Genomic DNA, 21,789 nt, shown 5'->3' on the forward strand with positions numbered 1-21,789 from the left:
CCATTTTAAAACTACCTTATTTTGCGACACACCAATTCTTGATTACATTTCCCTTTATTTAGCAGCATTACAAGGCTTAATCAGATTCTATTTGCAGGTAAAATCTGCTACGTGTGACAGCGCCTATAGAGAGCCAACACCATTTATAAGAGCCCTCCTAATAAATCCTCAGGGCTTATTCACATTGCGTTTTTGGCCTCCCTTGCCAGGATACGTTGGTAACTAGTCAGAATCAGCTGTCAACTTATCCCTGCACGAAGAACTGGCCATTAAAAAAAAGGGGGGCCTGCAGTTCTCCGTGCAGGGATAAGTGGGGAGCTGATTGTGACTGGTTACCAAAATATCCCGGCAAGGGAGGCCAAAAACGCAACGTGAATACTCCTTTAAAGTGAAAGTCCCACCCCCAAACAGGCTGCTATGCTAGTAACATATCAGCCTACATCATTATTATTCTCCAGCTAAAAACTTATATATTATATATTATTGCCCCAGTTCCCTCTCCGCAGTGCCGCACACCCGATGTCCCAACAATCCCCCCCGTCCACCCTCTAACATCTTTCCATTGCCCCCTGTACCCATACCTCCCAACTTTTGAAGAACCAAAAGAGGGATAAAATGTGCGGCGCGCTTTGTGCGGCGTGGGAAATTTAGCCCCACCCACTGTTATGTTGACCCCGTCCACTCATTAATTTTTCATGTGCCCGCACACTATATAATCCTCCAACAGTCACCCATAAATTATATATCTCCCTTCCGTCTCTCCCCCAGCTTCATATACACCCTTTATCTGCCCCCAGATTCATGTCCCCTCCATCTCTGCCCCCAGATTCATGTCCCCCCATCTCTGCCCCCAGATTCATGTCCCCTCCATCTCTGCCCCCAGATTCATGTCCCCCCATCTCTGCCCCCAGATTCATGTCCCCCCATCTCTGCCCACAGATTCATGTCCCTCCATCTCTGCCCCCAGATTCATGTCCCCCCATCTCTGCCCCCAGATTCATGTCCCCTCCATCTCTGCCCCCAGATCCATGTCCCCTCCATTTCTGCCCACAGAATCATGTCCCCACATCTCTGCCCCCAGATTCATGTCCCCTCCATCTCTGCCCCCAGATTCATGTCCCTCCATCTCTGCCCCCAGATTCATGTCTCCACATCTCTGCCCCCAGATTCATGCCCCCCATCTCTGCCCCCAGATTCATGTCCCCTCCATCTCTGCCCCCAGTGTCATGCCGTCCTCTCCATCTCTGCCCCCAGATTCATGTCCCTCCATCTCTGCCCCCAGTGTCATGCCGTCCTCTCCTTCATCTGCCCCCAGTTTCACGTTCCACATAATCCACATTACACTTACCTTTTCCTCGTTCCCCCGCTGCTGCGCCTCTCTCTCTTACTGGCGCACAGTTGTAGACGTGATGTGACGTCATCACATCGTGTCTACACTGCCGGGTAGCCGGCGGCAGCGGCGAAGTGAGGAGCTGACACAGGTCAGCTCCTCGCTTCAGCGGCTGTAGCGAGCTGACCTGTGTCAGCTCCTCGCTTCGCCGCCTCTCTCGCTGACGCTGACACATATGCGGCTGAAGCGAGGAGCTGATCTGTCAGCTCCTCGCTTCGCCGCTGCCGCCTCTCTCGCTGACACATATGCGGCTGAGCCAGCCGCATATGTGTCAGCGAGAGAGGCCGCAGCGGCAAAGCGAGGAGCTGACACAGGTCAGCTCCTCGCTTCAGCCGCATATGTGTCAGCGAGAGAGGCGCGCAGCAGCGAAGCGAGGAGCTGACCTGTGTCAGCTCCTTGCTTCAGCCACGTATGTGTTCAAACAGGACATACAATGACTGCTGCCGGCGCCAGGGGGCCCGGGCCCCCCCATTTTTAAATTTGGCCGGGCCCCTGACGTCAGTAGCAGTAGTACTGGCCTATCGGCGGCCCTGGCCCCCTCCATATATCTCTGACCTCATTCACACCTGTCCCCTCCATACATCTCTGACCTCATCCACAACCTGTCCCCCTCCATATATCTCTGACCTCATCCATAACCTGTCCCCTCCATATATCTCTGACCTCATCCACAACTTGTCCCCTCCATATATCTCTGACCTCATCCACAACTTGTCCCCTCCATATATCTCTGACCTCATCCATAACCTGTCCCCTCCATATATCTCTGACCTCATCCACAACTTGTCCCCTCCATATATCTCTGACCTCATCCACAACCTGTCCCCTCCATATATCTCTGACCTCATCCTCACCTGTCCCCTCCATATATCTCTGACCTCATCCACAACCTGTCCTCTCCATACATCTCTGACCTCATCCACAACCTGTCCCCTCCATATATCTCTGACCTAATCCCCTACTCCCTACTCACACTTAACCTTCAATACTCCCAAGGTCTCTGACTACATTTTGTACAACCATCTCCAAGATTTCTCCCGTGCATCCCCCATACTCTGGAACTCCTTACCAAGACACAAGACTGACTCCCACAATCACAGGCTTAAAGAAGGCCTTGAAGACTCCCCTATTCAGGAAGGCCTACAACCTCCAATAACACTACTGTACTGTTATTTTGGGGATACTTGGTTTGGACTTAGTCTCACTAGGGGTTTCTTCAGCTGAACATGTTGAGCTCCTCGGCCTCATATCACTTCTCATCTCTATATCATGTAAGAAATGGCATCTAGCCCTATTATTATCGGCAGTACTGTCAGTGACCGACTGCTGCACCCCAAGTGTGAGAAGGAGCTATCGGAGGTCCTTCCTCCCAACCTCAGTCAGGCTGTATAATCTACATCAGGCTAAGTGAAGATTAGGGTTGAGCCGCTCTTGAGATTTCAGGATCGATTTGAAAATCCGATTTCTGATCATTTTCCAGCTGATCCCGATCGCCAATCGGGATCCGATCTTTCCCGATCGCTCAACCCTAATTGTATATTATATATAGAGTAGGAATGAGCCGATCTTGAGATTTCAAAATTCGATTTCCGATCCTTTTCCAGCCAATCCCGATCGCTCAGCCCCAGCGAAGATCACTCCGCACAGAGAACTAAATGATCCTGAGTCTTCTTTTTCCTTCCTAGTTGCTATGACTCCTAGTATATGTATCTGCTGTGAGCTTGTACGTGTCTTTCTTATAATATATTACTGAATTATCCAGGCTGCTGTAACACACAATTTCCCAGTGGTGGAACTATTAAAGGATTATCTTATCTTATCTCATTGTAAATGGCGTCTTATCAGAGACCGAGGAGGAGCCGCATCACATGGAGACACATTGGGGACTTTTATTAGATGACATATTTAATGGCTCCATGTAATATTTCACATAATGTATAGAGAATGTATTGTCGTTTATCTGTGGGGTGAGATGGAGACTAATGTATTTTCTGCTTTGTATTTCCGGGTCATCTTTATGGGGGTCACTGTACAGTAAAAGTTATGTTCACTTTTATTCCTCAAAAACCCCATATATTATAGTGCCCCCCCCATACTGTATGTAATACTATTACTTCTGAGGGGGAGGGGGGGCGCTATTACCTTCAGGGGACACTATTTTCTTATGTTAGGGGACCATTATCCAATATGGAGGGATCTTCGTCTTGGGGAAACTTTGCTGCCGATATTCCTGACATCCCCCACACACAAGAGGCGCCTCCTAGTGGTGACATTTCTGGATTGTAGTAACATCCGGGGACATTTTCTCTCCACATTCCCAATCTCCAGATGTTATACTAATGCTCTGTGTACACATCAGTCACATCTCATCTTCTTATTCTTACAGTTTGTCCTATAATAATTTATCAGACTCTTCCTGCATCTATCTGGCATCTGTAATAAGGAATAACCAGTCCCTGAAGAGACTTGACCTGTCTGGTAACCGTCTGACTGGTCCTCGTCTCAGACACTTGATGGCCGCTCTGTCCAGTCCAGCCTGCAGGATAGAGGAATTACGGTGAGTAATACCATTAGTGACAAAAGGGCCGGTAACAATGGTTGGGTAAAGAAGAATGACCGCTGGGCCATCCAAAATCTTGGATCACTTCTTTCAGCTAACTTCTGAAATGAGCCCAAATGGCATCAACTCACTACACTCTCTCGCAACCAGTGCCAGCCCTACATGCGGTAAGGTCCCGCTCAGTCCTGCCACCGCACCAGTCGCCTTCTCTACTTACTTGCCCGTTTTCCCATGCTTACTATCTCTCTGATGGGGATGCTCCTGTTGATCCATGCCAGTGTAGCAAGCCAATTAACCCCCGGTATACTTTGCCCCAGTCCACAGTATACCCCAGGGATTAACTGTCCTTGGCCACACTATATTTCTCCCAGCCAGAATATACCCATCTAAAGTGGAACCCGGGTATAGTCTGGCACAGGCCACGGTATACCCTGGGAAATAAACTAACCAATGTGGGGGAGGTAGCTCATTAGCAGTAGTAGTGCGGACCCAACCAAAGACAGAAACACCAAATATGACGCAAACAGGTTTATTTAGAAAAAGAAAAACCTGAAAAAATAAATAAATCTTGACTTCAGGGAGCAGATGGAGGGGGGCATGAAACTGTGGGCATAGATGGAGGGGGGCATGAAACTGTGGGCATAGATGAAGGGGGCATTAAACTGGGGACAGATGGAGGGGGGGACATGAACCTGAGGGGCAGATGGAGGAGAGACATTAAACTGGGGGCAGATGAAGGGGGGAATTAAACTGAGGACGGATGGAGGGGGGAATATTTAACTGGATGCAGATGAAGGGGGGCAATTAAACTGGGGATGATATTGTTGGGGTAACATCCCCGGGAGCACATGCTGTCAGTTCCAAATTAAAAACAAAATGATTGCCTGTACAGGGAGAACACAAAGCGACACATGGCCAGATGTATATGTAGGTGCTCTAAAGTTTATTAGATGTTACTTAGCTCATATAGAGGAATAATGGCTGTATTCTAATTTAGGCATAACAAACTACATCACATAGAAATATGAATTATCATTGGTCAGAGTACAAAATGGGTGTTTACAAATGATAAATACGTGCGTAAGCAATACATGAGTTAACACATGGTTGACTGTGTCATCCGTTTTAGTTTTAATCATGCTAGCACAGTGTTCTAAGATGGATGGCATGTCCTTGATACTTAGAACTAGTTTAGACTATTCTCATATCTGATGGACATTCTGTGTCTCGTTACAGGACAAGAGAAGCTAAGTGATATTATGAGAAGCTCAGAAACATTCCAACCTTTTTCCTAAATATGATAAGAAAGCGCACTGTCGGCTTTCCCGATCTGTGCTCTGGGTGAAGAGCTATTGGTGCCGGTACCGTAACTCTTCACAGTCAGAAGGGCGTTCCTGACAGTCTGTCAGGAATGTCCTTCTTCCCAGCAGCGCCTATAGTGCTGTGCTGTGTGAGCCCCCTCCCTCTGCTCACAGTACTCGTCCATAGAAGAGCACTATCAGGGGGGAGGGAGCGTTCCTCCCTGCTCACACAGTACAGCAATATAGGCGCTGCTGAGAAGAAGGACATTCCTGACAGACTGTCAGGAACACCCTTCTGACTGTGAAGAGCTACGGTACCGGCACCAATAGCTCTTCACCCGGGGCACAGATTGGGAAAGCTGACTGCGCTGAATTCAGCGCACTGTCAGCTTTCCAGCAGTATATAGAACTGCCTTTGCCCAAACCCATGAAAGGTCCTCTTTAATGCTAGCAGGCTTCGGGCCTATATGGTAATGCCCAGACATCACGTGGTCTGGGATATTACCATATAGGCCCAAAGCCTGCCCTAGCAGTACCATACAGGCCAAAGCCTGTGTTAGCAGTATCAGGCTAGTACTACTAGCACAGGCTTCGGGCCTATATGGTACTGCTAGGGCAGGCTTTGGGCCCATATGGTAATAATCCAGACCACGTGACGTCTGGGCATTACCATATAGGCCCGAAGCCTGCTAGGAGTAACATCGGATCCCGGAGAGGTAAGTAACATTGTTTATTATGTTCCCTCACCTCCCCTGGGGCTCCGATTATTATACTCGAGGGTCTGAAAAGACCCCCAGGTATAATAATGGCGGTAGTGGGATCACGGTCTGCCCGGGCCTACTCACTGCCGGCCTATAGTAGAAGGGGAAGCGGAGGCGGCAGTGAGAAGGTCTGGGGAGGTAGGTAAATAGGCCGCTATCTGCTGGAGATACTCCAGCAGGTAGCGGCCTATTATAAAGCAAAAAAAGAAGTTTTTATACTTACCGATCTTGTTGTTGCTCCCGCCGCCTCCGCGATCCTCTTCTCATGCAGGCTGACGTCTGCGTAGGCGGCGTCACTAGCATACCTCCCAACTTTTGAAGAACTGAAAGAGGGACAAAATGTGCGGCCGCTGAAAATTTAGCCCCGCCCACTTTTGTGTTGACTCCGCCCACTCATTCATTTTTCATGTGCCCGCACACAGTATAATCCTCCTACAGTCACCTGTAAATTATATGTCCCCCCCTCTATCTCTCCCCCAGTTTCATATACACCCTTCATCTGCCCTCAGTTTCATGTCCCCCTTCCATCTCTGCCCCCAGATTCATGTCTCCTCCATCTCTGCCCCCAGATTCATGTCCCCTCCATCTCTGCCCCAGATTCATGTCCCCACATCTCTGCCCCCAGTGTCATGCCGTCCTCTCCGTCTCTGCCCCCAGTGTCATGCCGTCCTCTCCGTCTCTGCCCCCAGTGTCATGCCGTCCTCTCCATCTCTGCCCCCAGTGTCATGCCGTCCTCTCCATCTCTGCCCCCAGTGTCATGCCGTCCTCTCCATCTCTGCCCCCAGTGTCATGCCATCCTCTCCATCTCTGCCCTCAGTGTCATGCCGTCCTCTCCATCTCTGTCCCCATGTCATGCCGTCCTCTCCGTCTCTGCCCCCAGTGTCATGCCGTCCTCTCCGTCTCTGCCCCCAGTGTCATGCCGTCCTCTCCGTCTCTGCCCCCAGTGTCATGCCGTCCTCTCCGTCTCTGCCCTCAGTGTCATGCCGTCCTCTCCATCTCTGTCCCCAGTGTCATGCCGTCCTCTCCGTCTCTGCCCCCAGTGTCATGCCGTCCCCTCCTTCATCTGCCCCCAGTGTCATGCCGTCCTCTCCGTCTCTGCCCCCAGTGTCATGCCGTCCTCTCCATCTCTGCCCTCAGTGTCATGCCATCCTCTCCATCTCTGCCCCCAGTGTCATGCCATCCTCTCCATCTCTGCCCCCAGTGTCATGCCGTCCTCTCCATCTCTGTCCCCAGTGTCATGCCGTCCTCGCCATCTCTGCCCCCAGTGTCATGCCGTCCCCTCTGTCTCTGTCCCCAGTGTCATGCCGTCCCCTCCTTCATCTGCCCCCAGTGTCATGCCGTCCTCTCCATCTCTGCCCCCAGTGTCATGCCGTCCCCTCCTTCATCTGCCCCCAGTGTCATGCCGTCCTCTCCATCTCTGCCCCCAGTGTCATGCCGTCCTCTCCATCTCTGCCCCCAGTGTCATGCCGTCCTCTCCATCTCTGCCCCCAGTGTCATGCCGTCCTCTCCATCTCTGCCCCCAGTGTCATGCCGTCCTCTCCATCTCTGCCCCCAGTGTCATGCCGTCCTCTCCTTCATCTGCCCCCAGTTTCACGTTCCACCTCCACATTACACTTACCTTCTCCTCCGCTCCCTCGCCGCTCTCTGCACGCCTCTCTCGCTGACACATATGCGGCTGAAGCGAGGAGCTGCTGAAGCGAGGAGCTGACACAGGTCAGCTCCTCACTTCGCCGCTGCCACCGGTCTCGCTGACACATATGCGGCTGAAGCCGCATATATGTAAGGGAGAGAGGCGCGCAGCGGCGAAGCGAGGAGCTATACTGTGTCAGCTCCTTGCTTCAGCCGCATATGTGTTCAACTCAGATCTGCGTCCTCTGGACGCAGATCTGAGTTGAAATCGGGACATACCTCCCTCCAACCGGGACCGTGGGACATGTCACCCAAATCGTGACTGTCCCGCGGAAATTGGGACGGTTGGGAGGTATGGTCACTAGGCTGCCTACGCACACTGATATGTACTCAGACGTCTAGGTATCAGCGAGCGTCGTCACGTGAGGACGCCACCCACGCTGATACCTAGACGTCTGAGTACGTATCAGCGTGCGTAGGTGGCCTAGTGACGCCACCTACGCAGATACGTAGACGTCTGAACCAGCGCAGAGAGAAGCAGCTCTCCTGCGCTGGTTCAAAGTTAAAAAAAAAAAAAAAAAAAAGTAAAAAAATAAGTCGCCCGTGTGCCGCCCCCCTCCCGTGCGCCGCCCGAGGCGGCCGCCTCACGTCGCCTCATTAGAGGTGTGGCGGTGGACCTAAGCCAGTCCAGGAATAACAAACCACAGACAAGGTAAGTGTGACATCTGGTATGCAAGTATTGTAACACCAATACACATAGTATAATGTTAAAATTTCACAATTTTTATTAAATAACAATATACAAAATACAGAAAAGATATATGGACTCTATAAAGGACAAAGAAGTACAAGTACAAAAAAGCTGGGTGTTGTGAAATGCCAGCTGGAATGAAGGTCCCTGAAGATACTGCTAAGTTGCTATAAAACTAAAATGTATATAGCTGAGATATAATCTCACCTGTGACTCAATAAATGTGTGAAAATAATTCACATATATGGTAACATGTAAAGGACAGGATAGTAGCAAGTGCAAACAATACTACCAATATCGATATATATTGTATACAACCCCGTACCTAAATATCCATTGTAATATGACTCACTGTCAATACAAAAGGACTGATGGATATATAGTAAACGTTTTATCCATATAGAAGTATCACACACTGGAACTTACCCATAGTAAAGGACACTAAGCAGACCCACAGGGACGGGCACCTCACTACGGGGTCTGGGTAGTGAGGTGCCCGTCCCTGTGGGTCTGCTTAGTGTCCTTTACTATGGGTAAGTTCCAGTGTGTGATACTTCTATATGGATAAAACGTTTACTATATATCCATCAGTCCTTTTGTATTGACAGTGAGTCATATTACAATGGATATTTAGGTACGGGGTTGTACAGTGGCGGATCCAGGGTTTGCGGGGCCCTGGGCAATTGACTTTGGCGGGGCCCTACTTACTGGGGGTCTCGCACTTCTAACCTGTACTTCCCAACTGTTGAAGACTAGAAAGAGGGAACAAAAATTAGGCCCCGCCCACTTTTATGTTGACTCCACCCATTCTCAATCAATTTCCATGTGATTCCACACAGTATAATCCTCCTACAGTCACCCGTAAATTATATCTCCCCCCCATTTTCATATACACCCTTCATCTACCCCTAGTTTCATGTCCCCCCCTCTATCTGTCCCCAGTTTCATGCCATTCTCCCCCTTTATCTGCCCACAGTTTCATTCCCCCCCCTCTCTGCCCCAGTGTCATACCGTTCTCCCCCCTTCATCTGCCCCAGTGTCATGCCGTTCCCCCCCTTCATCTGCCCCAATGTCATGCCATCCCCCCCCTTCATCTGCCTCAGTGTCATGCCGTTCTCCCCCTCCATCTGCCCCAGTGTCATGCCGTTCTCCCCCCTCCATCTGCCCCAGTGTCATGCCGTTCTCCCCCCTCCATCTGCCCAAGTGTCATGCCGTTCTCCCCCCCTCCATCTGCCCCAGTGTCATGCCGTTCTCCCCCCCTCCATCTGCCCCAGTGTCATGCCATTCTCCCCCCTCCATCTGCCCCAGTGTCATGCCATTCTCCCCCCTCCATCTGCCCCAGTGTCATGCCATTCTCCCCCCTCCATCTGCCCCAGTGCCATGCCATTCTCCCCCCTCCATCTGCCCCAGTGTCATGCCATTCTCCCCCCTCCATCTGCCCCAGTGTCATGCCATTCTCCCCCCTCCATCTGCCCCAGTGTCATGCCATTCTCCCCCCTCCATCTGCCCCAGTGTCATGCCATTCTCCCCCCTCCATCTGCCCCAGTGTCATGCCATTCTCCCCCCTCCATCTGCCCCAGTGTCATGCCGTTCTTGTTATGTCAGTCCAGGTAGCTGCAACGGGGCTAAGGGATAGCAGTAGGGAATCTCGCCCTGCACTACTCCCACTAGCTATCCCGGTCCCTGCCTCACGGGTGTGGGTCGGCTGTACTCAGGCTAAGCCTGACCCCGACAGCTCCTCTCTCACTGATTCCGTAGGCCTAGAGGGAAGTGGGAGAAGGAATGCCCTATAAGACCTCTAGGGACTGGAGACTAAAGGGGGTCACCCCTAACGAACAAGTGAAGCTGCTACTGACAGGGACTGACAAGGGTGTGCGCTGACTAACAACACAAGCAGCACACAGGAAAAATGTGGGAGAGGATTCCCCCAAACCAATATGGGAAGGAACCTTACACTAGGAAACAAACACAGGGAAACTGAGTAGAAATCAAAGGATAAGGCAATTCACTCACACAGTCAATTATACACAGAGGGAGGATTGGTGAACACAGAAGGGAAAACACACAAACCAACTCGTTCACCCAAACCTCCCAAAAACCAACCACGGAACTTCCTCTATCCCAGAACACCACCTACTCCTCCTGCTAAGGCCTAGCTCTGTAAAAGCGACACTCAGCACAGAACCATGGGAGGCATGGGTATAAATACAGAGTAGAGACCACTCCTCCCAGGTGCAAATGGGAGGACAGACTAATCAACCAGGAGATAAAGTTGCCTACCAGCAGTGCGCGCGTGCAAGTCAGAAGGTGTGCACCAATACCCACGACAGGACAACCCCGCAGCGCCAGGATGCCACCCCAGACACCGCGCAGCCAAAAACTCCCCAGGTAAGAAAAATAGAAATTAAAGAACCTAAATACTCCTAACAGGATCCTCCCCTCAAGGAGAAGACTCCGGATTCTCTAGGAGCATCCTTCTTCGGGAACTCCTTGTGGAATTTCTCTACGAGTCTGGGAGCTGACATATCCGACTCCAGGACCCAAGAATTATCCTCAGGACCGTATCCCTTCCATGCCACCAGATACCGTAGCTTCCCCCGAACATATTTGCTATCCAGAACTCGGGATATCTCATACTCCCCGGACTCAGAAACTGGTGGAACCTTAACTGGAGACGTTCCCTTCTTGGCCTTCTTTAACAAGGAGACATGGAAGACCCGGTTTATCTTCCACCTTTTAGGTAGTTGCAGCTGCGCCGCCACTTCATTTACCATCTTGTTGATCTTAAAAGGACCCACAAATCTGGGACCCAGCTTCTTGCTAGGAACCTTCAACCTGATATTCTTGGTGGACAACCAAACCATCTCACCAGGGAAGAACTGCAACTCTCCTCTCTTCCGATCCGCCTGGACCTTAGCCTGGTGCGACGCCCGCACCAGATTCTCTCGGATACGGGACCATACCCCTTGCAGCTTTTTAGAAAATAGCTCCTCCTCCGGAACTGGGGAAGAAATGGAAGAAAATACTCCGAAAACAGGATGTCTACCACCGGAGCAAAAAAAAGGTGTGGTACCTGTGGCATTGGAATCATGGTTGTTTAGGGAAAATTCTGCCAGGGGGAGAAAGGCAGCCCAATTATTCTGGTTCTCTCGAACAAAACACCTCAAAAACTGTTCCACATCCTGATTCTTCCTCTCTGTTTGTCCGTTAGACTCTGGGTGAAACCCGGAGGAAAACGACAGTGTAACTCCCAACCTGCTGCAAAAAGCCTGCCAGAATTTAGCCACAAATTGCGGTCCCCTGTCCGAAACGATCTCCTCAGGAAGACCATGCAACCTTACAATCTCTTTAATAAACGCCTCAGATAGTGTCTTGGCACATGGCAGCCTGGAAAACGGGATCAAATGGCACATTTTCGTGAAGCGGTCAACGACTACCCAAATGACCGTGAAACCCTTAGACACCGGAAGGCCCGTGATGAAATCCATAGACAGATGAGTCCAAGGTGCCTTAGGAGGTTCCAATGGATGTAGAAGACCGTGGGGACGGGTATGCGACGCCTTGGCTCTTGCACAGACCGAACAATTTTGAACAAACTGCAAGACCTCCTTACTCCACCCTGGCCACCAAAAATTCCTAGACACCAATCTCATGGTCTCTGAAACCCCCGGGTGACCAGCAAGAACCGACTCATGACACTCCCTCAGGAGACTTTGTCGGAGAGTAGTTGAGACAAAAAGCTTGTTTCTAGGTATCTTGGAAGGTGCAGCGTGTTGCGCTTCGATCAAGGCCTTCTCCAATTTCGCGCCCAATACTGCTACCACCACTCCATCCCCAAGAATAGTGGCAGGCGCCTCTCGTTCCTCCTCAGTCGACATATACCGGGATAAAGCATCAGCCTTAACATTCTTCGAACCCGGCACATAAGTCACGTTAAAATGGAACCGCGCAAAAAATAGAGCCCATCTGGCCTGCCGTGCATTTAATCTCTTCGCCGACCCAAGATAAACCAAATTCTTGTGGTCAGTAAATACCTGGACTGGCCTTCTGGCCCCCTCCAGGAAATGACGCCAATGTTCGAACGCTAGTTTTATTGCTAGTAGTTCCCTATCTCCGATGTCATAATTCCGTTCAGAGGCAGAGAATTTCTTAGAAAAGAAGGCACAGGGATGCGTACCCTCCTCGAACTCCTGAGAAAGTACAGCTCCCACCGCCACCGAGGAGGCATCCACCTCCACTCGGAAGGCCAACCTCTCATCCGGCTGTCTCAAAATGGGAGCGGACGAGAATCGCTTCTTCAGTTCTTCAAACGCAGCTAGCGCCTCTGGCGACCACTTAGCACAGTCAGCCCCCTTCTTAGTCAAGTCCGAGATAGGTTTCACAACCTCAGAAAATCCCTTGATAAACTGGCGATAATAGTTGGAGAACCCCAAGAACCGTTGGACCGCCTTTAGGTTCTCGGGTCGCGGCCACTCCAAGACTGCCCTGACCTTCTCAGGGTCCATCTCGAACCCCTTGTCCGATAGGATATAGCCAAGGAAACATAATTTATTGACCGCGAACACACATTTCTCCAGCTTAGCACTTAATTGGTTAACCCTCAGGAGATCTAAAACCTCTCTCACTCTCTCCCAATGAGTCTCCAAATCCGGGGTGTAAATGAGTATATCGTCCAGATAGACCACAACCCCCCTCCCTATGACGGCACTTAGCACATCATTAATAAAATTCTGAAAAAACGCAGGCGCATTGGTTAGACCGAAAGGCATCACCAGATTCTCAAAGTGTCCTAGGGGTGTGTTAAACGCTGTTTTCCACTCATCCCCCTTCTTGATTCTCAGCAAGTTATACGCCCCACGTAAATCTATTTTACTAAACCAGCGGGCTCCCGTAATCTGGCTGAATAGATCCGAGATCAACGGGATGGGATAGGGATTCCGCACCGTGATTTTATTAATCTCCCTAAAATCCAAACAAGGGCGCAACCCTCCATCTTTCTTCTTTACAAAGAAAAACCCCACTGCTACTGGGGACTTAGATGGGCGAATATGCCCCACCTCTAGACTCCCCTCAATATACTCTTTGAGCGCCTCCCTCTCCGGAATAGTGAGATTGTACAACCTTGTCTTGGGTAACACTGCATTTGGTATAAATTTAATCGAGCAATCATAGGTGCGATGTGGTGGTAATGTCTTGGCTGCCCTTTCCTCAAAGACCTCCCTGAACTCACATATTTCTTGAGGCAAATTGTCTATAGACAAAGACATAACGGATATGGGCAGACATCGACCATTACACCCCTGCCCCCAAGAAACTACTGACTCGGTCTCCCAGTTGATAATAGGGTTATGCTGCTTCAGCCAGGGCCACCCCAACACTACTTGTGCTGGTAACTTAGACAACAAGAACAAGTCAATCTCTTCCCTGTGGCCACCCACAATAAACTCCAAACCCTCCACCTGTTTGGAGATGACAGCTTGCTGTAGAGGGGTCTTATCAATAGCCCACACCGGTATCTGAGACTTCAAGACCAAAGGACTCACCCTTAATTGCTCACAAAACTCTGAGTCAATAAGGTTGACTGCCGAACCACAATCAACCAAAATCCGGCACTTCTGCCCATTTACCCATCCTTCAAGGGTCAACCCGGCAGTCTGAGTACAGGAAATATGCACACCTCCCTCCTTAGTAGGTTTTCTCCCTTTACCCTCAATAGACCTGGGGTTATTACTCTCCTTGGCGAACCATTCTCTGGAGGGGCATACCCTTGCTACATGTCCCATCCCTCCACACACAAAACAGCGTACTGTGCGGGACCCTTCACTCTTGGGTCTTGCACTTCGCACAGTGGCCCCAATCTGCATGGGTTGGTCCCCCGGGTCCTCTCTAAAAACAGAGAATTGAGGAGGGCTAAGCCCCCCAGGACTCTTGTCTCCACGCTCCCGGAGGCGCCGTCCAACTCTAATTGCCAGCTGCATGGCCTCATCTAGATCTCCCGGAACAGGGTGAGAAACTAGATGGTCTTTAACCTGGTCCGAGAGCCCTGTCTCAAACTGACTAAGTAGAGCGGGGTCATTCCAGTGTACTTCTGCTGCCCACCTACGAAACTCTGTGCAATATTTCTCTATAGCGTGATCCCCTTGCACCAAACGTCGTAGGTTATACTCAGCCGTGCGTACCCTGTCTGGGTCGTCATACAGTAACCCCATTGTGGAGAAAAACGCCTCTACAGTTAGTAAGCAAGCTGAGTCGGCTGGTAACGAATGTGCCCAGATGAGGGGATCATCTCTCGATAAAGTAATAATAATCCCAACTCTCTGTACCTCAGAACCGGAGGAAAACGGCCGTAGCCGGAAATACAAAAGACAGTCCTTTTGAAATCGGAAAAAATCTGACCTCTTACCTCAGAAGGGTTCAGGTAAGCTGACTTTTGGCTCCAGAGGCCGACCCACAGGGGCGCTACTCACCTGCCTCTGTATGCCCTCCACCTGAGAGGCTGTGTGTTGAGCCAACTGCTGTACTTGAGATACGCCAGAAGCTTGGATGGCATCCATTCGTAGCTTGATCCCCTCCATCTCAGTGGAGATCTGCTGCACCGCCTGGTACAACTGTTTCAGGTCCGTCATAATGCAAACGAACCTCTTTTTTTTTTTTTTTACCGGCTGAGTGTACTGTTATGTCAGTCCAGGTAGCTGCAACGGGGCTAAGGGATAGCCGTAGGGAATCTCGCCCTGCACTACTGCCACTAGCTATCCCGGTCCTTGCCTCACGGGTGTGGGTCGGCTGTACTCAGGCTAAGCCTGACCCCGACAGCTCCTCTCTCACTGACACCGTAGGCCTAGAGGGAAGTGGGAGAAGGAATGCCCTATAAGATCTCTAGGGACTGGAGACTAAAGGGGGTCACCCCTAACGAAGAAGTGAAGCTGCTACTGACAGGGACTGACAAGGGTGTGCGCTGACTAACAACACAAGCAGCACACAGGAAACATGTGGGAAAGGATTCCCCCAAACCAATATGGGAAGGAACCTTACACTAGGAAACAAACACAGGGAAACTGAGTAGAAATCAAAGGATAAGGCAATTCACTAACACAGTCAATTATACACAGAGGAAGGATTGGTGAACACAGAAGGGAAAACACACAAACCAACTCGTTCACCCAAACCTCCCAAAAAACCAACCACGGAACTTCCTCTATCCCAGATAACCACCTACTCCTCCTGCTAAGGCCTAGCTCAGTAAAAGCGACACTCAGCACAGAACCATGAGAGGCATGGGTTTAAATACAGAGTAGAGACCACTCCTCCCAGGTGCAAATGGGAGGACAGACTAATCAACCAGGAGATAAAGCTGCCTACCATCAGTGCGCGCGTGCAAGTCAGAAGGTGTGCACCAATACCCACGACAGGACAACCCCGCAGCGCCAGGATGCCACCCCAGACACTGCGCAGCCAAAAACTCCCCAGGTAAGAAAAATAGAAATTAAAGAACCTAAATACTCCTAACAGTTCTCCCTCCTCCATCTGCCCCAGTGTCATGCCGTTCTCCCTCCTCCATCTGCCCCAGTGTCATGCCGTTCTCCCTCCTCCATCTGCCCCAGTGTCATGCCGTTCTCCCTCCTCCATTTGCCCCAGTGCCATGCCGTTCTCCCTCCTCCATCTGCCCCATTGCCATGCCGTTCTCCCTCCTCCATCTGCCCCATTGCCATGCCGTTCTCCCTCCTCCATCTGCCCCAGTGCCATGCCGTTCTCCCCCTCCATCTGCCCCAGAGTCAAGCCGTTCTCCCCCTCCATCTGCCCCAGAGTCAAGCCGTTCTCACTCACACACACTCACACTCACCATTCCTTGTTCCCTCGCAGCTCTCTCCCTCAGACACGTATTGTAGCCGCGATGTGATGACGTCATCACATCGCGGCTACAAATGCCGGAGGCCGGAGCTCAGCGTTAAAGCCGGAGCTGAGCTGTGACAGCTCCGGCTTTAAACGCCTATGTATTTCATCTCATCGGCGTCCTACCGCCGATGAGATGAAATACATAGGAGTTTAAAGCAGGAGCTGTGAGCTCAGCTCCTGCTTTAACGCTGAGCTCTGTTGGAGTCGGGACATGCCGACCGGGACCATTTTGTTAGGTCCCGGCCGCGCCGCGGGGCCCCGCTAAGCGCGGGGCCCCGGGCGGTTGCCCGGCTCGCCCGGCCCTGGATCCGCCCCTGGGGTTGTATACAATATATATCGATATTGGTAGTATTGTTTGCACTTGCTACTATCCTGTCCTTTACATGTTACCATATATGTGAATTATTTTCACACATTTATTGAGTCACAGGTGAGATTATATCTCAGCTATATACATTTTAGTTTTATAGCAACTTAGCAGTATCTTCAGGGACCTTCATTCCAGCTGGCATTTCACAACACCCAGCTTTTTTGTACTTGTACTTCTTTGTCCTTTATAGAGTCCATATATCTTTTCTGTATTTTGTATATTGTTATTTAATAAAAATTGTGAAATTTTAACATTATACTATGTGTATTGGTGTTACAATACTTGCATACCAGATGTCACACTTACCTTGTCTGTGGTTTGTTATTCTTGGTTTCTTGGTAAGGACATGTTGCGGTAGGGCCTACAATAGGTACAGGAGACACACACATTTATTTATATATGCGTGTTTGCTTTGTGTTTGGTTTTCTAAGCCAGTCCAGGACAAGCTGTCCTGGACTGGCTTAGGCTCACCATCACTGAGCGGTGGATTGCGGAGGCCTGGAACAGCGCTGCTTCAGCGGCTGCCCCTCACGCTCAGGCAGAGAGCAGGTCCTCTCCCTGCATGCTCCCTGCCTGCTAAAGATGCTCGCTCCGCTCGGCCTCGCCCCCTCTGCTCGGCCCCGCCCCCTTCCGCTCGGTTCCGCCCCGCCCCCTCCTCGGGGGGGGCAGCCTTCTGACGTCAGCCTCAGGCGGCAGAAAGCCATGGTTCACCCCTGCTTAGGTCAGCAAAAATGCCGCCTTCCCCGTGGACCTGGCGGTCGCTTCAGGTCGCCTCATGGGAGGTGCGGCGCTGCTCTGTGTACACATCACTCACATCTCATCTTCTTATTGTTACAGTTTGGCTTATAATAAACTACCAGAAACTTCCAGCATCCATCTCGCATCTGTAATAAGGAATAACCAGTCCCTGAAGATACTTGACCTGACTCATAATGATCTGTCTGGTCCTCACCTCGGTGACTTGTTGGCCGCTCTGTCCGGTCCAGCCTGCAGGATAGAGGAATTACAGTGAGTATAAGAGATGTGTACAGGAGGAGACTTGCTGATCCTGATCACTCCGCACAGAGAACTAAATGATCCTGAGTCTTCTTTTTCCTTCCTAGTTGCTGTGACTCCTAGTATATGTATCTGCTGTGAGCTTGTACGTGTCTTTCTTGTAATATATTACTGTATTATCCAGGCTGCTGTAACACACAATTTCCCAGTGGTGGAACTATTAAAGGATTATCTTATCTCATTGTAAATGGCGACTTATCAGAGACCTAGGAGGAGCCGCATCACATGGGACACATTGGGGACTTTTATTAGATGACATTTTTAATGGTTCCATGTAATATTTCACATAATGTATAGAGAATGTATTGTCGTTTATCTGTGGGGTGATAAGTTAGAATCGTCTCTGTGGTCATTTAGTATTCTATCGCTGCCGGTATTCCTGACATCCCCCACACACAAGAGGCGCCTCCTAGTGGTGACATTTCTGGATTGGAGTAACATTCGGGGACATTTTCTCTCCACATTCCCAATCTCCAGATGTTATACTAATACTCTGTGTACACATCAGTCACATCTCATCTTCTTATTCTTACAGTTTCGCTTATAATCATCTACCAAACACTACCTGCACCCAGTTGGCATCTGTAATAAGGAATAACCAGTCCCTGAAGAGACTTGACCTGTCTGGTAACCGTCTGTCTGGTCCTCACCTCAGTCAGTTGATGAACGCTCTCTCCAGTCCAGCCTGCAGGATAGAGGAATTACAGTGAGTAATACCATTAGTGACAGGAGGGCAAACAGAGGAACTACAGATTCTAACACACCCTGACATAGGGGTGCAGATAACTTTGTGCTTTCTTCTTCCCTATGTCTATGAGAGTATTATCTGGCAGTATATCACTATATTACATACCGTATTACATGAACTAAAATTTTATTAATTAACAAAAGATCCCTTAATTGGGGGGTTGGTGTGGATTTCGAGCTGAATGACCTCAGGTTGACTTAGCTCCTCCTCACACAAGTGACTCCCCTGCTTCTACACCTCTCCAGGAAACCCAAACTACACCTATATGTCTCACCACTGTCCCCAACAACGGTTGGGTAAAGAAGAATGACCGCTGGTCCATCCAAAATCTTGAATTACTTCTTTCAGCTAACTTCTGAAATGAGCCCAAATGGCATCAACTCACTACACTCTCTCGCAATCATCTAGAGTGCCAGACCTACATGCGGTAAGGTCCCGCTCAGTCCCACCACCGCACCAGTCGCCTTCTCTACTTACTTACTATGAGGAGCTACTGCATCACAGCTAGGGGAAAAGAGAAGGAGGAGCTACTGCATTACAGCTAGGGGAAAAGAGAAGGAGGAGCTACTGCATTACAGCTAGGGGAAAAGAGAAGGAGGAGCTACTGCATCACAGCTAGGGGAAAAGAGAAAAGAGAAGGAGGAGCTACTGCATCACAGCTAGGGGAAAAGAGAAGGAGGAGCTACTGCATCACAGCTAGGGGAAAAGAGAAGGAGGAGCTACTGCATCACAGTTAGGGGTACAGAGAAGGAGGAGCTACTGCATCACAGCTAGGGGAAAAGAGAAAAGAGAAGGAGGAGCTACTGCATCACAGCTAGGGGAAAAGAGAAGGAGGAGCTACTGCATCACAGCTAGGGGAAAAGAGAAGGAGGAGCTACTGCATCACAGCTAGGGGTACAGAGAGAGAGGAAGAGGAGCTACTGCATCACAGTTAGGGGTACAGAGAGAGAGGAGGAGAAGCTACTGCATCACAGTTAGGGGTACAGAGAGAGAAGAGGAGGATCTACTGCATCACAGCTAGGGGTACAGAGAGAGAAGAGGAGGAGCTACTGCATTACAACTAGGGGTACAGAGAGAGAGGGGAGGAGCTACTGCATCACAGCTAGGGGTACAGAGAGAGACGAGAAGGAGCTACTGTATCACAGCTAGGCATACAGAAAGAGGAGAGGATCTACTGTATCACAGCTAGGGGTATAGAGAGAGAAGGGAGGAGCGACTGCATCACAGCTAGGGGTACAGAGAGAGAGGGGAGGAGCTACTGCATCACAGTTAGGGGTACAGAGAGGAGAGAGGGGAGGAGCTACTGCATCACAGTTAGGGATACAGAGAGAGGAGGAGCTACTGCATCACAGCTAGGGGTACAGAGAGAGAGGGGAGGAGCTACTGCATCACAGTTAGGGGTACAGAGAGGAGAGAGGGGAGGAGCTACTGCATCACAGTTAGGGATACAGAGAGAGGAGGAGCTACTGCATCACAGTTAGGGGTACAGAGAGAGGGGAGGAGCTGCTGCATCACAGTTAGGGGTACAGAGAGAGGGGAGGAGGAGCTACTGCATCACATCTAGGGGTACAGAGAGAGAGGAGAGAAACTACTGTATGTCATAAGCTTGTTAGTGGGCCATTAAAGGTTAAGGAGCCTGCACTTCAGGGCAGATCCTGAGAGGAGAGGAAGTGTCTGGGTCTGTCCTGAAATTGAGAGCCTTGTTTTATGGTAACAGTGTTTTTTTGGTTGATTTCATGTGGCTGGTAATAAGCCACATGTACAGTTAATATTTTCTGTTTAGTTAGGGCCCGGACGAGCAGGATGATGGTTTGACGTTATTTTAGGCTGTGTTTTATTTTGCTCATTTTTGTGCCTGACGTAAAGGTTTATTTATTTTGCTGTTTTTTCTTATATAAATCGCTTTGCTACAAGATTTGTGTCCCTGTCTCTGACTAGTTGGGTTCGCACCACTGCTATGACCGAGCTACCTTCCACATAATACAAATATAATAGAACTCTTGTTATCTTTCATCTTTTATTTTGTCACTGGTTTTCTGTCCTACTACTAACTGGCATATTGACTCCTGGAGTATGTGGTGATATAATGATATTAAATTTACATTTTTACATTTAAATAACCCCCAAAAATAGTCATTCCTCTGATAAGATGTTCTCTCACTTCAAGCAGATCTCTTCTCTGCCCAAGAGACTCATCTCTAACAGAAAGACACTGCCAGAGTCCGGCCTCCCTCCTTTCAATGATATCTTGTACTGGTCATGGACAAGAGGTGGTAGTGGTTAGTTGTGCCGTGCCAGTAGGGGGCGCTCATCTAGGGATTGTTCTAGGCTCACTAATGTGGTAAAACTTAGTAAAAGCAGGAGGTGAATGAAGGACCCGGGAGCTACATAATGGAGGAAGGAGAGTTCTTGGCAGCTGAGGACTGGTTATACAAGATCCTTCCTCCTTCCTTATGACCATAGACTCCATGTGCTGCAGTGATCACTGATTTATGACATGTCATAAAGTGAGGACATTATTGAGGGATTCTGGAATTCTAAAGCATAGAGTTGGCGTTAGTGGACACATTATATACTGAAGCTGCTGGTATTACTGATATCCACCCCAGAAGAAGCGCCTCCTAGTGGTGACATTTCTGGATTGGAGTAACATTCGGGGACATTTTTCCTCCATATTCCCAATCTCCAGATGTTATACTAATGCTCTGTGTACACATCACTCACATCTCATCTTCTTATTCTTACAGTTTGGCTGATAATGATCTACCAGACTCTTCCTACGTTCAGTGGAAATATGTAATAAGTAATAACCAGTCCTTGAAGATCCTTGTCCTGTCTGGTAATGATCTGTCTGGTCCTCACCTCATTGACTTGATGGCCGCTCTGTCCAGTCCAGCCTGCAGGATAGAGGAATTACAGTGAGTATAAGAGATGTGTACAGGAGGAGACATGTGGGGACAAGTTATACAGGGATTATATTCTATTTTATGCTCCTCCGCACCATTGTTATGTCTATCATTACTGACAGACTGCTACTTCATAGGTGATATCAGGGCCTGGACTGGAGGTAGGCGGCAATCAGAATATAAATATAAAAGTATAATAATTCAGAATAAAAGACAACAAATATAAAATTACTTGATATATATATATATATATATATATATATATATATATATATATATATATATATATATATCCTTTCCTCAATGCCAAGAAACAAAGTCCAAGTTAAAGGAGCATTGATCTAAGAGTATTCTACACTATGTTTTATAGATAGGTTCCTAAGAGCCATGACAGTATTCTACACTATGTTTTATAGATAGGTTC

At 49.4% G+C, this 21,789-nt stretch overlaps 2 pseudogenes; one reads left to right on the forward strand and one right to left on the reverse strand.

Moving 5' to 3' along the window:
* The window catches only part of LOC142204380 (NACHT, LRR and PYD domains-containing protein 12-like), a 997,553-nt pseudogene extending 976,172 nt beyond the window's left edge, over positions 1 to 21,381 (forward strand).
* Positions 1,563 to 1,675, reverse strand: LOC142205421 (small nucleolar RNA SNORA17; annotated as a pseudogene).
* Positions 21,382 to 21,789: the final 408 nt, after the last annotated feature.

Source organism: Leptodactylus fuscus, chromosome 5, assembly GCF_031893055.1.
Source record: "Leptodactylus fuscus isolate aLepFus1 chromosome 5, aLepFus1.hap2, whole genome shotgun sequence".
Taxonomy (NCBI): Eukaryota; Metazoa; Chordata; class Amphibia; order Anura; family Leptodactylidae; genus Leptodactylus; species Leptodactylus fuscus.